We start from the raw sequence: 15,766 nt of genomic DNA on the forward strand, positions 1-15,766 counted from the left end.
GGGCTAGGACATACGGAAACCAAACTGGCCAGGCACATGGCAGGAAACCAACCGGGCTAGGACATACAGGGAAACCAACCGCATAGGACATACAGAAAACCAACCGGCTAGGACATAACAGGAAACCAACCGGCTAGGACATACTGGAAACCAACCGGCTAGGACATACGGGAAACCAACGGGCTGGGACATACTGAAACCAACCGGGCTAGACATAATGGGAAACCAACCGGCTAGGACATACGGGAAACCAAACCGGCTAGGACATAGAAACCAACGGCTGGGACATACAGGAAACCAACCGGGCTAGGACATACGAAACCAACCGGGCTAGGACATACAGAAACCAAAACATAGGAAACCAACCGGGCTAGGACATACAGGAAACCAACCGGGCTAGGACATACAGGAAACCAACCGGCTAGGACATACAGGAAACCAACCGGGCTAGGACATACTGGAAACCAACCGGGCTAGGACATACGGACATTGGAAACCAACCGGGCTGGGACATACAGGAAACCAACCGGGCTAGACATAGGAAACCAATCGGGCTAGGACATACAGGAAACCAACCGGGCTAGGACAGGAAACCAACCGGGCTAGGACATAGAAACCAACCGGCTAGGACATACAGGAAACCAACCGGGCTAGGACATACAGGAAACCAACCGGGCTAGGACATACAGGAAACCAACCGGGCTAGGACATACGGAAACCAACCGCTAGGGGACATACGGGAAACCAACCGGGCTAGGACATACGGAAACCAACCGGGCTAGACATACTGGAAACCAACCGGGCTAGGACATACGGAAACCAACCGGGCTAGGACATACAGGAAACCAACCGGGCTAGGACATACGAAACCAACCGGCTAGGACATACGGGAAACCAACCGGGCTAGGACATACAGGAAACCAACCGGGCTAGGACATACTGGAAACCAACCAGGCTAGGACATACAGGAAACCAACCGGGCTAGGACATACAGGAAACCAACCGGGCTAGGACATACAGGAAACCAACCGGGCTAGGACATACTGAAACCAACCGGGCTAGGGACATACTGGAAACCAACCGGGCTAGGGACATACGGGAAACCAAACCGGGCTAGGACATACTGGAAACCAACCGGCTAGGACATACAGGAAACCAACCGGGCTAGGACATACAGGAAACCAACCGGGCTAGGACATACAGGAAACCAACCGGGCTAGACATACAGGAAACCAACTGGGCTAGGACATACAGGAAACCAACCGGGCTAGGACACAGGAAACCAACCGGGCTAGGGCTACAGGAAAAATCACTAGTAAATCAAAAAGTCGGCTAACAGCTGGTGGTCGTTAGGCTTGCTAGCTAGTTTAGCTGTGTTGGGCGCTGACCTCGCAGATCTTAATTTAACATTCATTTTAAACACTCATCAAAGTTCACAAAACATATCTACGAGTTTAATATTAGACGGCTAGCTAGTTAGCCTGCTGGTTATCTAACGGCAGTTTGTTACTGATAGCATGTCCGCTAACAATAACACTACTAGGACGGCTCCAATCAGCTGCTCAAAACACCCATTTCAAAGGTTGAACCAAACGTCTACTTTGTTTCAATGTACTTACGTGTCAGAGCATAATAAGAGGTTGTGTTTCAGATGAATATGTGTCAACTACTTGTCACTTATCCAGTGTCTCCAAAACTTCCAGGAGCAAAATGATTCTGATCGGCTCAACCAGAAATTACAGCCGGGCAGCTTAAAGGGAACGTGACAGTACTCTTAAAGGCAAAATATCTTATTACGGCGGTACACATTTCGGCAAGAGTTGACATGATTCAATACAGTGTACTAACCTATTTCACATGCATTAATGGGTCTGTTTTACCTTGATTTGATGAGTGTAGATTAATGTAAACCTTTAGGACACCATTCGGCAGAAATGTTTGTGGAAATCCCAGTGGTGGAAAAAAGTACCCAATTTGTCATACTTGAGTAAAAGTATAGATACCTTAATACCTTAAGTAAAAGTCACCCAGTAAAATACTACTTGAGTAAAAGTCTAAAAGTATTTATTTTAAATATACTTAAGTATCAAAAAGTAGATTTCATTGCTAAAATATACTTAAATATCAAAGTAAAAGTATAAATTGTTGTTTTGAAAATGTATGATAGTATTGTGCATACACTCCAACACTCAGACATTATTTACACAACATACATGTGTTTAGTGAGTCCGCCAGAACATACCCAGTAGGGATGACCACGCATTCTCTTGATAAGTGTGTCAATTTCACAATTTTCCTGTTCTGCTAAGCATTCAAAATGTAAAGAGTGCTTTGGGTTGTCAGGGAAAATGTATGGAATAAAAAGTACAATATTGTCTTTAGGGATGTAGTGCAGTAAAAGTTGTAAAAACATATGAATAGTAAAGTACAGATACCCAGAAAAACTACTTAAGTAGAACTTTCCAGTAATTTGACTGAAATACTTTACACCTGTGGAAAATCCAGTCGTTATCTTCATATCATATGAATGATCATTGTAGACTTGTAAGTATATTCGTCAGGACCAATACTTAACCCAAATAGTTGTAGTGTTTTACCCACCTGCTAACTGTCATACCAGTTCAGCTCTCAGTCCACTCTAACTGAGCCCCATATCCCCCACAGGAGGATGCAACTTTACACAACATTCATATAGAAATGTATGTTTATAGAATAACCATGAATGTCATGCAGCAGAACATGTGCTCAGCAGCTCTATGTTGTATTTGGGAGTACTGGTATATGTGAATCATAGTTAGTGTACTGGTATGTGAATATCCCTGTTAGGGGGTCAGACTTTAGGTATTTTATTTTGTTGACGGTAATCCCAGTCCTCATACTAACGTCACAATATCACATGATGAGGGTGTGATAGCCCCAGACTATAATCCCCTCTCACACAGTTCAATAGTTCATCTGGATCCACAACAAAACACTCATCAAAAGGACCCTTATAACACACACATACCTCCCATCACAGGTTCACACACATCAGACAGCTTCAGCCTCACACCCTTTATTCAGTGAACTGGTCTACATTCCACAGCTGGGATGATGCTGCCTTCCTTCCTACAGACGTCTTCTTCAAAAACACGTCAAAAGATATTCAAAATGGAAAAGAGATTGCTGGACACTCCTGACTTAATATGCATAGACCTTCACTTTATGGACTTCCCGGTCTTCACATTCTCTTTTTCTGTTGTAGTAATAGAATGTGTTGTCTCGACGCTGAAGCTTCTTCACAAACCCAGTCTCAGGCCACCTGTCGATCTAAGACAAAGAAGCAATGCCACAGTGACACATTCATCTTGCAGTGAACCAACTGTCAGTGGCAATGCTTTTAGCCAGTGATAAGGATTCATTTAAGTTGTTTACCAAGTCAACTTGCTTTACTTGTTTGTATTCCAGTTCATCTCTGTAGCCTGCCTGTTGGAATCTGTATAAGTTCTCCACCTCGTCAGTCCATTGTTTGGCTCTGCTCATGGACTTTGGCGTTGCGTTGCCATCTAAGTAGGCTGCACAAGACATTATGCTGCAGAGAGGATGTCCACAGGCGACCTACAGGAGCAAATAGTGGGCTCAGTTAGACAAGTTCAAGTATCTCTATATACTGACATGACAGTCATGGACACTGAAATACATAAAGGAAAACTAAATAAACAAAAAAACACAATTTTAAAAGAATGGCAATTACATAGTAGGTTATATGGGGAGGGGCATCCTGAATATGAATTGGGTGGCAGAAGTAGGGTAAGGCTGATTTTCTATTTCTCCCCGTCCTCCTGTCCTGGGGGATAGAGAGCAGATGGGTGCAGCAGGTGGTTCTGCCGACCACTTGTCAGATAGCCAGTCTCGGTACAGGAAATAGTAGAGGGGAGAGCAGGCAGAACTGCTCTCTTAATTCTTACACACTAACCATCTTATTGCCGAAAACATTTTATCTATACATTTCTTAAGCTGATTTCAGTTTTAATATTCGTGCCCGAAACCAATCGAATTGAATTTGCACAGTAACGTCGCCAAACGTACAGTAGCTAACTAGCTAACGCCAATATTTGAATTAAACTTGCTAGCACTAGCTTCGGGCTATGATATAATATAGAAGTCACAGTTAGAAAATAGACTGAATCTGGCTAGCTTGCTATACATTTGTTTCCCAATTTGATTAAGTAGCTGATACCACATGTTACTTACAGCTGAACAGGGCAAAACTCACAGATCCAAGAGATGATGACGAGGAGGCTTGTCTTTAGTTGCCTAGCAACCCAATACTCCTTCCTCCCTTCTTCTTCTTCTTCTTCTTTTACATTTATTTAACTAGGCAAGTCAGTTAAGAACAAATTCTTATTTTCAATGACGGCCTAGGAACAGTGGGTCTTTAACAAGGTGTTGTTATGGTAATTGTCTACTGGTAGAACAGATATATGCTGGCAACCCAACCTTCCTTCCTTCCTTCCTTCCTTCCTTCCTTCTTCTTCTTCTTCTTCTTCTTCTTCTTCTTCTTCTTCTTCTTCTTCTTCTTCTTCTTCTTCTTTAACAAGGTGTTGTTATGGTAATACTGGTAGCACAGATATATACTAGCAACCCAACCTTCCTTCCTTCCTTCCTTCCTTCCTTCTTCTTCTTCTTCTTCTTCTTCTTCTTCTTCTTCTTCTTCTTCTTCTTCTTCTTCTTCTTCTTCTTCTTTAACAAGGTGTTGTTATGGTAATACTGGTAGCACAGATATATACTAGCAACCCAACCTTCCTTCCTTCCTTCCTTCCTTCCTTCTTCTTCTTCTTCTTCTTCTTCTTCTTCTTCTTCTTCTTCTTCTTTAACAAGGTGTTGTTATGGTAATACTGGTAGCACAGATATATACTAGCAACCCAACCTTCCTTCCTTCCTTCCTTCCTTCCTTCTTCTTCTTCTTCTTCTTCTTCTTCTTCTTCTTCTTCTTCTTCTTCTTTAACAAGGTGTTGTTATGGTAATACTGGTAGCACAGATATATACTAGCAACCCAACCTTCCTTCCTTCCTTCCTTCCTTCCTTCTTCTTCTTCTTCTTCTTCTTCTTCTTCTTCTTCTTCTTCTTCTTCTTCTTCTTCTTCTTCTTCTTTTACATTTATTTAACTAGGCAAGTCAGTTAAGAAGAAATTCTTATTTTCAATGACGGCCTAGGAACAGTGGGTCTTTAACAAGGTGTTGTTATGGTAATTGTCTACTGGTAGAACAGATATATGCTGGCAACCCAACCTTCCTTCCTTCCTTCCTTCCTTCCTTCTTCTTCTTCTTCTTCTTCTTCTTCTTCTTCTTCTTCTTCTTCTTCTTCTTCTTCTTCTTCTTCTTCTTCTTCTTCTTCTTCTTTAACAAGGTGTTGTTATGGTAATACTGGTAGCACAGATATATACTAGCAACCCAACCTTCCTTCCTTCCTTCCTTCCTTCCTTCTTCTTCTTCTTCTTCTTCTTCTTCTTCTTCTTCTTCTTCTTCTTCTTCTTCTTCTTCTTCTTCTTCTTTAACAAGGTGTTGTTATGGTAATACTGGTAGCACAGATATATACTAGCAACCCAACCTTCCTTCCTTCCTTCCTTCCTTCCTTCTTCTTCTTCTTCTTCTTCTTCTTCTTCTTCTTCTTTAACAAGGTGTTGTTATGGTAATACTGGTAGCACAGATATATACTAGCAACCCAACCTTCCTTCCTTCCTTCCTTCCTTCCTTCTTCTTCTTCTTCTTCTTCTTCTTCTTCTTCTTCTTCTTCTTCTTCTTCTTCTTCTTCTTCTTCTTCTTCTTCTTCTTCTTCTTCTTCTTCTTCTTTAACAAGGTGTTGTTATGGTAATACTGGTAGCACAGATATATACTAGCAACCCAACCTTCCTTCCTTCCTTCCTTCCTTCCTTCTTCTTCTTCTTCTTCTTCTTCTTCTTCTTCTTCTTCTTCTTCTTCTTCTTCTTCTTCTTCTTCTTCTTCTTTACATTTATTTAACTAGGCAAGTCAGTTAAGAAGAAATTCTTATTTTCAATGACGGCCTAGGAACAGTGGGTCTTTAACAAGGTGTTGTTATGGTAATTGTCTACTGGTAGAACAGATATATGCTGGCAACCCAACCTTCCTTCCTTCCTTCCTTCCTTCCTTCCTTCTTCTTCTTCTTCTTCTTCTTCTTCTTCTTCTTCTTCTTCTTCTTCTAGCTTGTGTATGTGTATCACCTAGCTTGTGTTTGTGGTGTCACCTAGCTTGTGTTTGTGGTATCACCTGGCTTGTGTTTGGCAATCACCTAGTTTGTGTTTGTGGTGTCACCTAGCTTGTGTTTGTGGTGTCACCTAGCTTGTGTTTGTGGTATCACCTAGCTTGTGTTTGTGGTGTCACCTAGCTTGTGTTTGTGGTATCACCTAGCTTGTGTTTCTGGTGTCTTCTTTAACAATGTGTTGTTATGGTGTCACCTAGCTTGTGATTTGTGGTGTCACCTAACTTGTTTGTGGTGTCACCTAGCTTGTTCTTCTTCTTCTTCTTCTTTAACTAGCTTGTGTTTGTGTGTCACCTAGCTTGTGTTTGTGGTATCACCTGGCTTGTGTTTGTGGTGTCACCAGGTTGTGTTTGTGGTGTCACCTAGCTTGTGTTTGTGGTGTCACCTAGCTTGTGTTTGTGGTATCACCTAGCTTGTGTATGTGGTATTCAAGTATCCCGTCACCAAAATGTGTCTGAAATGTCACCTAGTTTGTGTCTGTGGTGTCACCTAGCTTGTGTTTGTGGTATCACCTGTTTGTGCTGTGGTGTCACTCTAGTTTGTGTTTGTGGTGTCACCTAGCTTGTGTTTGTGGTGTCACCTAGCTTGTGTTTGTGGTGTCACCTAGCTTGTGTTTGTGGTGTCACCTAGTTTGTGTTTGTGGTGTCACCTAGCTTGTGTTTGTGGTGTCACCTAGCTTGTGTCTGTGGTATCACCTAGCCAGTTTGTGGTGTCAACTGCTTGTGTTTGTGGATCATGTAACTAGCTTGTGTTAGCTCTACTCACCTCATGCATTTTCTGCAGATCACCTAGCTTGTGGCTGTGGTGTCACCTAGCTTGTGTTTGTGGTGTCACCTAGCTTCAGGTGATATCACCTAGCTTTTATTTTTGATGGTGTGAAAGTTTGTGTTTGTGGTGTCACCTAGCTTGTGTCTGTGGTGTCACGTTACTGTGTTTTGTGTCATTAGCTTGTGTCTGACAGTCACCTAGCTTGTTCATTGTTGTGTCAAACTGTCTTTGTCACCTAGTCTGACAGTCCGGCTGTCTTTGTTCATTTGTTCTGTGGTATCAGTCAAACTGTGTTTTGTTCATTTGTTCTGTGGTGTCACCTAGCTTGTCTTGTGGTTCACCTAGCTTGTGTTTTGGTGTCATTGTTTGTGTCTGTGGTGTCAACTGTCTTTGTTTGTGTTGTCACCTAGTCTTTGTTCATTTGTTCGTGTCACCTAGCTTGTGTTTGTTCATTTGTTCACCTATCTTTGTGTTTGTCCAGTGTCACCTGTCTTTGTTTGTGGTATCACAGTCTAGCTTTGTTCATTTGTGCCAGTCTGACAGTCAAACTGCTTTGTTTTGTGCCAGTCTGACAGTCAAACTGTCTTTGTTTGTGGTGTCACCTAACTTGTGTTTGTGGTGTCACCTAAGGAACTGTTGCTGAGCAACCAAAATTGTGTTTGTGGTGTCACCTAGCTTGTGTTTGTGGTGTCACCTAGCTTGTGTTTGTGGTGTCACCTAGCTTGTGTTTGTGGTGTCACCTAGCTTTGGATGCTTCTGTTTGTCTAGGTTGCTTTGTGTTTGGGTAGTCCCACACTAAGCTTTAATAGTTTGTGGTATCACCTAGCTTGTGTTTGTGGTGTCACATTAACTTGTGTTTGTGGTGTCACCTAGCTTGTGTTTGTGGTGTCACCAGCTTTGCTGTAGGGAAAAATATTTCGTTGATGACTGATATTGTGTGTCACCTTAGCTTGTGTTTGTGTGTCACTCTGCTTCCTGCAGGTCACCTAGCTTGTGTCTGTGGTGTACTGTGTGTTTGTGGTGTCACCTAGCTTGTGTCTGTGGTGTCACCTAGCTTGTGTTTGTGGTGTCACCTAGCTTGTGTTTGTGGTGTCACCTAGCTTGTGTTTGTGGTGTCACCTAGCTTGTGTTTGTGGTATCACCTAGCTTGTGTTTGTGGTGTCACCTAGCTTGTGTTTGTGGTGTCACCTAGCTTGTGTTTGTGGTGTCACCTAGCTTGTGTTTGTGGTGTCACCTGGCTTGTGTTTGTGGTGTCACCTAGCTTGTGTTTGTGGTGTCACCTAGCTTGTGTCTGTGGTATCACCTAGCTTGTGTTTGTGGTGTCACCTAGCTTGTGTCTGTGGTGTCACCTAGCTTGTGTTTGTGGTGTCACCTAGCACTACAAGATGTTTGTCACAGGGAAGCTCACCCAATGATTCCACCTTGTGTCAAGTTGGTGTGTCCTCTGGGTGGTGGACCATTCTTGATACACAAAGGAAACTGTTGAGTGAGAAAATCCCAGCAACGTTGCAGTTCTTGTGTTTGTGGTGTCACCCCTACCATGTGCCATTGGTGTAAACCTGTCTTGTGCCTCTGAATGGTGTCACAGACACGATCCATGTCTCATTTATCTCAAGGCTTAAAAATCCTCTTTACATGGTGTCTCCCTTCATCTACATGTCACCTAGCTTGTGTACATGTCCTCCTTCATCTACACTGATTGAAGTGGATATAACAAAGTGACAGTGTGGTGTCATAGCTACCTGGTGTCTTGTGGAGTAGGTGTTCTTAATGTTTTGTGTACAGGCTAATCGGTTTTGGTGTCAAGAACAGCTTGTGTTTGTGGTATCAAGAACTAGCTTGTATTTGTGGTATTAGTACCAGTCAAAAGTTTGGTATACACCTACTCATTCAAGGGGTTTTCTTTATTTTTACTATTTTATACATTGTAAAATAGTTGAAGACATCAAAACTTGTAACACAATCAAAAAGTGGTAACAAATCTAGCTTGTGTTTGATTCTTCAAAGTAACCATCCTTGTGTTTGACAGATTTGCACACTCTTGTGTTTCTCAACCAGCTTCACCTGAATGCTTCAACAGTTTGTGGAGTTCCCACATACTGAGAACTTGTTGGCTGCTTTGCTTCACCTCTGCAGTCCAAATCATCCCAAACCATCTCAATTGGGTTGAGGTCAGGTGATTGTGGGAGGCCATCATCTAATGCAGCACTCAATCTACTTCTTGGTCAAATAGCCCTTCACAGCTTGGAGGTGTTTTGGGTCATTGTCCTGTTGAAAAACAAATTATATTCCCCAAGCGCAGACCAGATGGGATGGCGTATCATTGCAGAATGCTTTGAGCTGCTGGTTTTTTAATTTTCCTTTATTTAACCACGCAAGTCAGTTAAAAGAACATATTCTTATTTTCAATGACGGCCTGGGAACAGTGGGTTAACTGCCTGTTCAGGGGCAGAACGACAGATTTGTACCTTGTCAGCTCGGGGTTTGAAACTCGCAACCTTCCAGTTACTAGGTCCAACGCTCTAACCGCAGCCTACGCTGCCGTTTAGTGTGCTTTGAATTCTAAATAAATCACGAACCAGATGGGATTGCGTATCACTGCAGAAGCTGTGGTTGCCATGCTGATTAAGTGTGCCTTGTGTTTGTGGTATCACCTAGCTTGTGTTTGTGGTGTCACCTAGCTTGTGTTTGTGGTGTCACCTAGCTTGTGTTTGTGGTATCACCTAGCTTGTGTTTGTGGTGTCACCTAGCTTGTGTTTGTGGTGTCGCCTAGCTTGTGTTTGTGGTGTCACCTAGCTTGTGTCTGTGGTGTCACCTAGCTTGTGTTTGTGGTGTCACCTAGCTTGTGTCTGTGGTGTCACCTAGCTTGTGTATGTGGTGTCACCTAGCTTGTGTTTGTGGTGTCGCCTAGCTTGTGTTTGTGGTGTCACCTAGCTTGTGTCTGTGGTGTCACCTGGCTTGTGTTTGTGGTGTCACCTAGCTTGTGTTTGTGGTGTCACCTAGCTTGTGTTTGTGGTGTCACCTAGCTTGTGTTTGTGGTATCACCTAGCTTGTGTTTGTGGTATCACCTAGCTTGTGTTTGTGGTGTCACCTAGCTTGTGTCTGTGGTGTCACCTAGCTTGTGTTTGTGGTGTCACCTAGCTTGTGTTTGTGGTGTCACCTAGCTTGTGTTTGTGGTATCACCTAGCTTGTGTTTGTGGTGTCACCTAGCTTGTGTTTGTGGTGTCACCTAGCTTGTGTCTGTGGTGTCACCTAGCTTGTGTTTGTGGTGTCACCTAGCTTGTGTTTGTGGTGTCACCTAGCTTGTGTTTGTGGTGTCACCTAGCTTGTGTTTGTGGTATCACCTAGCTTGTGTTTGTGGTGTCACCTAGCTTGTGTTTGTGGTGTCACCTAGCTTGTGTTTGTGGTGTCACCTAGCTTGTGTTTGTGGTGTCACCTAGCTTGTGTTTGTGGTGTCACCTAGCTTGTGTTTGTGGTGTCACCTAGCTTGTGTTTGTGGTGTCACCTAGCTTGTGTTTGTGGTATCACCTAGCTTGTGTTTGTGGTGTCACCTAGCTTGTGTATGTGGTGTCACCTAGCTTGTGTTTGTGGTGTCACCTAGCTTGTGTCTGTGGTATCACCTAGCTTGTGTTTGTGGTGTCACCTGGCTTGTGTTTGTGGTGTCACCTAGCTTGTGTTTGTGGTGTCACCTAGCTTGTGTTTGTGGTGTCACCTAGCTTGTGTTTGTGGTGTCACCTAGCTTGTGTTTGTGGTGTCACCTAGCTTGTGTTTGTGGTTTCACCTAGCTTGTGTTTGTGGTGTCACCTAGCTTGTGTTTGTGGTGTCACCTAGCTTGTGTTTGTGGTGTCACCTAGCTTGTGTTTGTGGTGTCACCTAGCTTGTGTTTGTGGTGTCACCTAGCTTGTGTTTGTGGTGTCACCTAGCTTGTGTCTGTGGTATCACCTAGCTTGTGTATGTGGTGTCACCTAGCTTGTGTTTGTGGTGTCACCTAGCTTGTGTTTGTGGTGTCACCTAGCTTGTGTTTGTGGTGTCACCTAGCTTGTGTTTGTGGTGTCACCTAGCTTGTGTTTGTGGTGTCACCTAGCTTGTGTCTGTGGTGTCACCTAGCTTGTGTTTGTGGTGTCACCTAGCTTGTGTTTGTGGTGTCACCTAGCTTGTGTTTGTGGTGTCACCTAGCTTGTGTTTGTGGTGTCACCTAGCTTGTGTTTGTGGTGTCACCTAGCTTGTGTTTGTGGTGTCACCTAGCTTGTGTTAGTTAGACTTGGGTGATATACAGCTACTGCGTTCTGGGGTATTTAGAAATAGCGACAGTGTGATATTTTTGGGGGTGAGGGCCCTCTAACGCTCTGAGCCTCGCGGGGTGCATGCTACACCACTGTTTCTATCATTTCCTCGCTAAGATGTACTGACTAAATGATCTCAGGGGTGCCTGCTACACCACTGTTTCTATCATTTCCTAGCTAAGATGTACTGACTAAATGATCTCAGGGGTGCCTGCTACACCACTGTTTCTATCATTCCTAGCTAAGATGTACTGACTAAATGATCTCAGGGTGCCTGCTACCACTGTTTCTATCATTTCCCTAGCCAAGATGTACTGACTAAATGATCTCAGGGTGCATGCTACACCACTGTTTCTGTCATCAAGGCAAAGTGTGGCTACTTTGAAGAATCTCAAATATAATTTAACACTTTTTTTGGTTTCTACATGATTCCATATGTGTTATTTCATAGTTTTGATGTTCACTATTATTCTACAATGTAGAAAATAGTAAAAATAAAGAAAACCCTAGAATGAGTAGGTGTGTCTTATTTTACTGGCACTGAGATATATATTCATTAATTAATTTGTACTGTATACCCTGCTATGGTACAGGAACGATATGAAGGTATGGCACCTGTATATCTCCCAACACTACTTTGTGTGTGTTTGTGTGTAGGTTCTTGGTAGAGGGGGCCCAGGGTACGGTGTTGTACACAGGAGACTTCCGACTGGCGAAGGGAGACGCCTCCCGCATAGAACTCCTCCCACTCTGGGAGCAGGTACACACACACACACACACACACACACACACACACACACACACACACACACACACACACACACACACACACACATACTTACATACATATATACACACACACACACACACACACACACACACACACACACACATACTTACATACATATACACACACACACACACACACACACACACACACACACTTACATACACATACATACATACATACACATACACACACACACTTACATACATATACACACACACACACACACACATACACATACATACACACACGCATATGTACATACTTACATACGTACACATATACACACACACACACACACACTTACATACATATACATACACACACGCATATGTACATACTTACATACACACACACACACACATACATATACATACACACACGCATATGTACATACGTACATACATATACACACACACACAGTGGGGCAAAAGTATTTAGTCAGCCACCAATTACACACACACACACGTATGTACATGCTTACATACGTACATATACACACACACACAGTGGGGCAAAAATATTTAGTCAGCCACCAATTACACACACACACACGTATGTACATGCTTACATACATATACACACACACACAGTGGGGCAAAAAAGTATTTAGTCAGCCACCACTGTGCAAGTTCTCCCACTTAAAAAGATGAGAGGCCTGTAATTTTCATCATAGGTACACTTCAACAGGATCAGTCAGTCCTGTAAGTAATATATATCAAAAAATAAAGGGAACACTAAAATAACACATCCTAGATCTGAATGAATGAAATATTCTTATTAAATACTTTTTTCTTTACATAAACCTAGGCAATATACAGTGGTCCTCAGTTCCAATGCCAGACAGTGTGTTGTGTTGTTTCAGGGTGAAAGACATCAAGAGTGTGTATCTGACTCCACCTTTACGACCCTCGCTTCTACCAGATCCCCAGCAGGGTGAGTGTGTGGGATTCTGAGAGCGCTACAGAGCGAGAGAGAGCTACACACAGAGAGAGCTACATAGAGAGAGCGAGAGCTACACAGAGCGAGAGAGAGCTACACACAGAGAGAGCTACATAGAGAGAGCGAGAGCTACACAGAGAGAGCGAGAGCTACACAGAGAGAGCGAGAGCTACACAGAGAGAGCGAGAGCTACACAGAGAGAGCGAGAGCTACACAGAGAGAGCGAGAGCTACACAGAGAGAGAGAGAGCTACACAGAGAGAGAGAGAGAGAGAGCTACACAGAGAGAGAGAGAGAGCTACACAGAGAGAGAGAGCTACACAGAGAGAGAGAGAGAGCTACAGAGAGAGAGCTACACAGAGAGAGAGAGCTACACAGAGAGAGAGAGAGAGAGAGCTACACAGAGAGAGCTACACAGAGAGAGAGAGAGAGAGAGCTACACAGAGAGAGAGAGAGAGCTACACAGAGAGAGAGCTACACAGAGAGAGAGAGCTACACAGAGAGAGAGAGAGAGCTACACAGAGAGAGAGAGAGAGCTACACAGAGAGAGAGAGCACAGGGAGAGATCTATAGAGCGAGAGAGCTTCAGGGGGGAGAGAGCTGCAGAGTGTGTGTGTGTGTGTACAGGTGTGTGTGTGTAGGAGACGTGTCTACATGCTATCCGGGCTGGTACAGACTGACTGTGTGTGTGTGTGTGTGTGTGTGTGTGTGTGTGTGTGTGTGTGTGTGTAGGAGACGTGTCTACATGCTATCCGGGGCTGGTACAGGAGTGTGTGTGTGTGTGTGTGTGTGTGTGTGTGTGTGTGTGTCTACATGCTATCCCGGGGGGCTGGTACAGGACTGTGTGTGTGTGTGTGTGTGTGTGTGTGTAGGAGACGTGTCTATATGCTATCCGGGGCTGGTACAGGACTGGGTCAGTAGGAGTGTACCATACAGTGTGGCTGAATTGTAAAGCTGCATATGGATATGAATACCTCTTCACTAACCTGGGGGACGAGTTTCACACACAGGTAGGTGACCAACACTTAAAACCTCTTAAGGATCCGCCCCTTTTCAATTTCCACCTAAAATGACATACCCAAATCTAACTGCCTGTAGCTCCGGAAGCAAGGATATGCATATTCTTGGTACCATTTGAAAGGAAACACTTTGAAGTTTGTGGAAATGAATGTAGGAGAATAACAATACAAATAAATAGCTTTTTTGTACCATTTATCTTTAAAATGCAAGAGAAAGGCCATAATGTATTATTCCAGCCTAGGTGACATTTAGATTTTGGCCACTAGATGGCAGCAGTATGTGCACAGTTTTAGACTGATCCAATGAACCATTGCATTTCTTAAAAATGTATCAAGACTGCCCAAATGTGCCTAATTTGTTTATTAATAACTAAGTTTTCAAACAATAACATGATATTCTTTCACTGTAATAGCTACTGTACGTTGGACAGTACAGTTAGATTAACAAGAATTTAAGCTTTCTGACAATATCAGATATGACTGTTCTTGTTACTTACAACCTCATACTAATCACATTGGCCTACGTTAGCTCAACTGTCCCATGGATGGGACACCGATACCAAATAAGATTTATTTTAAACACACACTTTGTTAAGCATGACAAATAATGACACGTGGTGTGTTGTAGATTCATGTGAAAAGCCTGGACATGTTTAAGAAGATGCCAGAGATTCTGAGTCATGTGACCACGGATCGAGCCACTCAGATCCATGCCTGCCGTCACCCCAAGGTAACGCTGCTACACGCCCCTTTCTCTTAGAAACCCTAACCAATAGAAACATGCAGGGATGAGGAGCCCTAACCAATAGAAACATGTGTAGGATGATGAGCCCTAACCAATAGAAACATGTGTAGGATGAGGAGCCCTAACCAATAGAAACATGTCGTTGTGTAGGATGAGGAGTCCTAACCAATAGAAACATGTCGTTGTGTAGGATGAGGAGTCCTAACCAATAGAAACATGTGTAGGATGAGGAGTCCTAACCAATAGAAACATGTCGTTGTGTAGGATGAGAAGTCCTAACCAATAGAAACATGTCTTTGTGTAGGATGAGGAGTCCTAACCAATAGAAACATGTCGTTGTGTAGGATGAGGAGTCCTAACCAATAGAAACATGTCGTGGTGTAGGATGAGGAGTCCTAACCAATAGAAACATGTCGTGGTGTAGGATGAGGAGTCCTAACCAATAGAAACATGTCGTTGTGTAGGATGAGGAGTCCCAACCAATAGAAACATGTCGTTGTGTAGGATGAGGGAGTCCTAACCAATAGAAACATGTCGTTGTGTAGGATGAGGAGTCCTAACCAATAGAAACATGTCGTTGTGTAGGATGAGGAGTCCTAACGAATAGAAACATGTCGTTGTGTAGGATGAGGAGTCCTAACCAATAGAAACATGTCGTTGTGTAGGAGGAGGAGTCCTAACCAATAGAAACATGTGTAGGATGAGGAGTCCTAACCAATAGAAACATGTGTAGGATGAGGAGTCCTAACCAATAGAAACATGTCGTTGTGTAGGATGAGGAGTCCTAACCAATAGAAACATGTCGTTGTGTAGGATGAGGAGTCCTAACCAATAGAAACATGTCGTTGTGTAGGATGAGGAGTCCTTAACCAATAGAAACATGTCGTTGTGTAGGATGAGGAGTCCTAACCAATAGAAACATGTCGTTGTGTAGGAGGAGGAGTTTGTTCCATCAGCCAGCAGGC

The 15,766-nt window shown here is 43.3% G+C and overlaps 3 long non-coding RNA genes across 16 annotated transcripts; 1 reads left to right on the forward strand and 2 right to left on the reverse strand.

Annotated features, from left to right (window-relative positions):
- Window positions 1–3,169: 3,169 nt before the first annotated feature.
- Window positions 3,170–3,582, reverse strand: LOC127923513 (uncharacterized). The gene is made up of 2 exons (XR_008114560.1): window positions 3,433–3,582; window positions 3,170–3,309 (listed from the first exon to the last, which is right to left on the reverse strand). It is a non-coding gene; the product is annotated as an uncharacterized LOC127923513 (long non-coding RNA).
- Window positions 3,583–6,316: 2,734 nt separating this feature from the next.
- LOC127923517 (uncharacterized) lies at window positions 6,317–11,272 on the reverse strand. 14 transcript variants are annotated; one of them, XR_008114595.1, is made up of 7 exons: window positions 10,900–11,272; window positions 10,601–10,646; window positions 10,003–10,554; window positions 9,842–9,910; window positions 9,704–9,772; window positions 8,284–8,329; window positions 8,049–8,191 (listed from the first exon to the last, which is right to left on the reverse strand). It is a non-coding gene; the product is annotated as an uncharacterized LOC127923517 (long non-coding RNA). The 14 variants fall into 14 exon arrangements; XR_008114599.1 differs by lacking the exons at window positions 8,049–8,191; window positions 9,704–9,772; window positions 9,842–9,910; window positions 10,601–10,646 and adding an exon at window positions 6,908–6,953 and having other exon boundaries at window positions 8,307–8,375; window positions 10,026–10,094; window positions 10,164–10,600; window positions 10,923–11,272; XR_008114590.1 differs by lacking the exons at window positions 9,704–9,772; window positions 9,842–9,910; window positions 10,601–10,646 and having other exon boundaries at window positions 8,284–8,375; window positions 10,026–10,094; window positions 10,164–10,600; window positions 10,923–11,272.
- A 2,688-nt stretch (window positions 11,273–13,960) lies between these two features.
- LOC127923514 (uncharacterized) lies at window positions 13,961–15,752 on the forward strand. Its single transcript, XR_008114561.1, has 3 exons — window positions 13,961–14,047; window positions 14,685–14,786; window positions 15,736–15,752. It is a non-coding gene; the product is annotated as an uncharacterized LOC127923514 (long non-coding RNA).
- The last annotated feature ends 14 nt before the right edge of the window (window positions 15,753–15,766 follow it).

The sequence above is a fragment of the Oncorhynchus keta genome, unplaced genomic scaffold (assembly GCF_023373465.1).
Source record: "Oncorhynchus keta strain PuntledgeMale-10-30-2019 unplaced genomic scaffold, Oket_V2 Un_contig_29970_pilon_pilon, whole genome shotgun sequence".
NCBI lineage: Eukaryota > Metazoa > Chordata > Actinopteri > Salmoniformes > Salmonidae > Oncorhynchus > Oncorhynchus keta.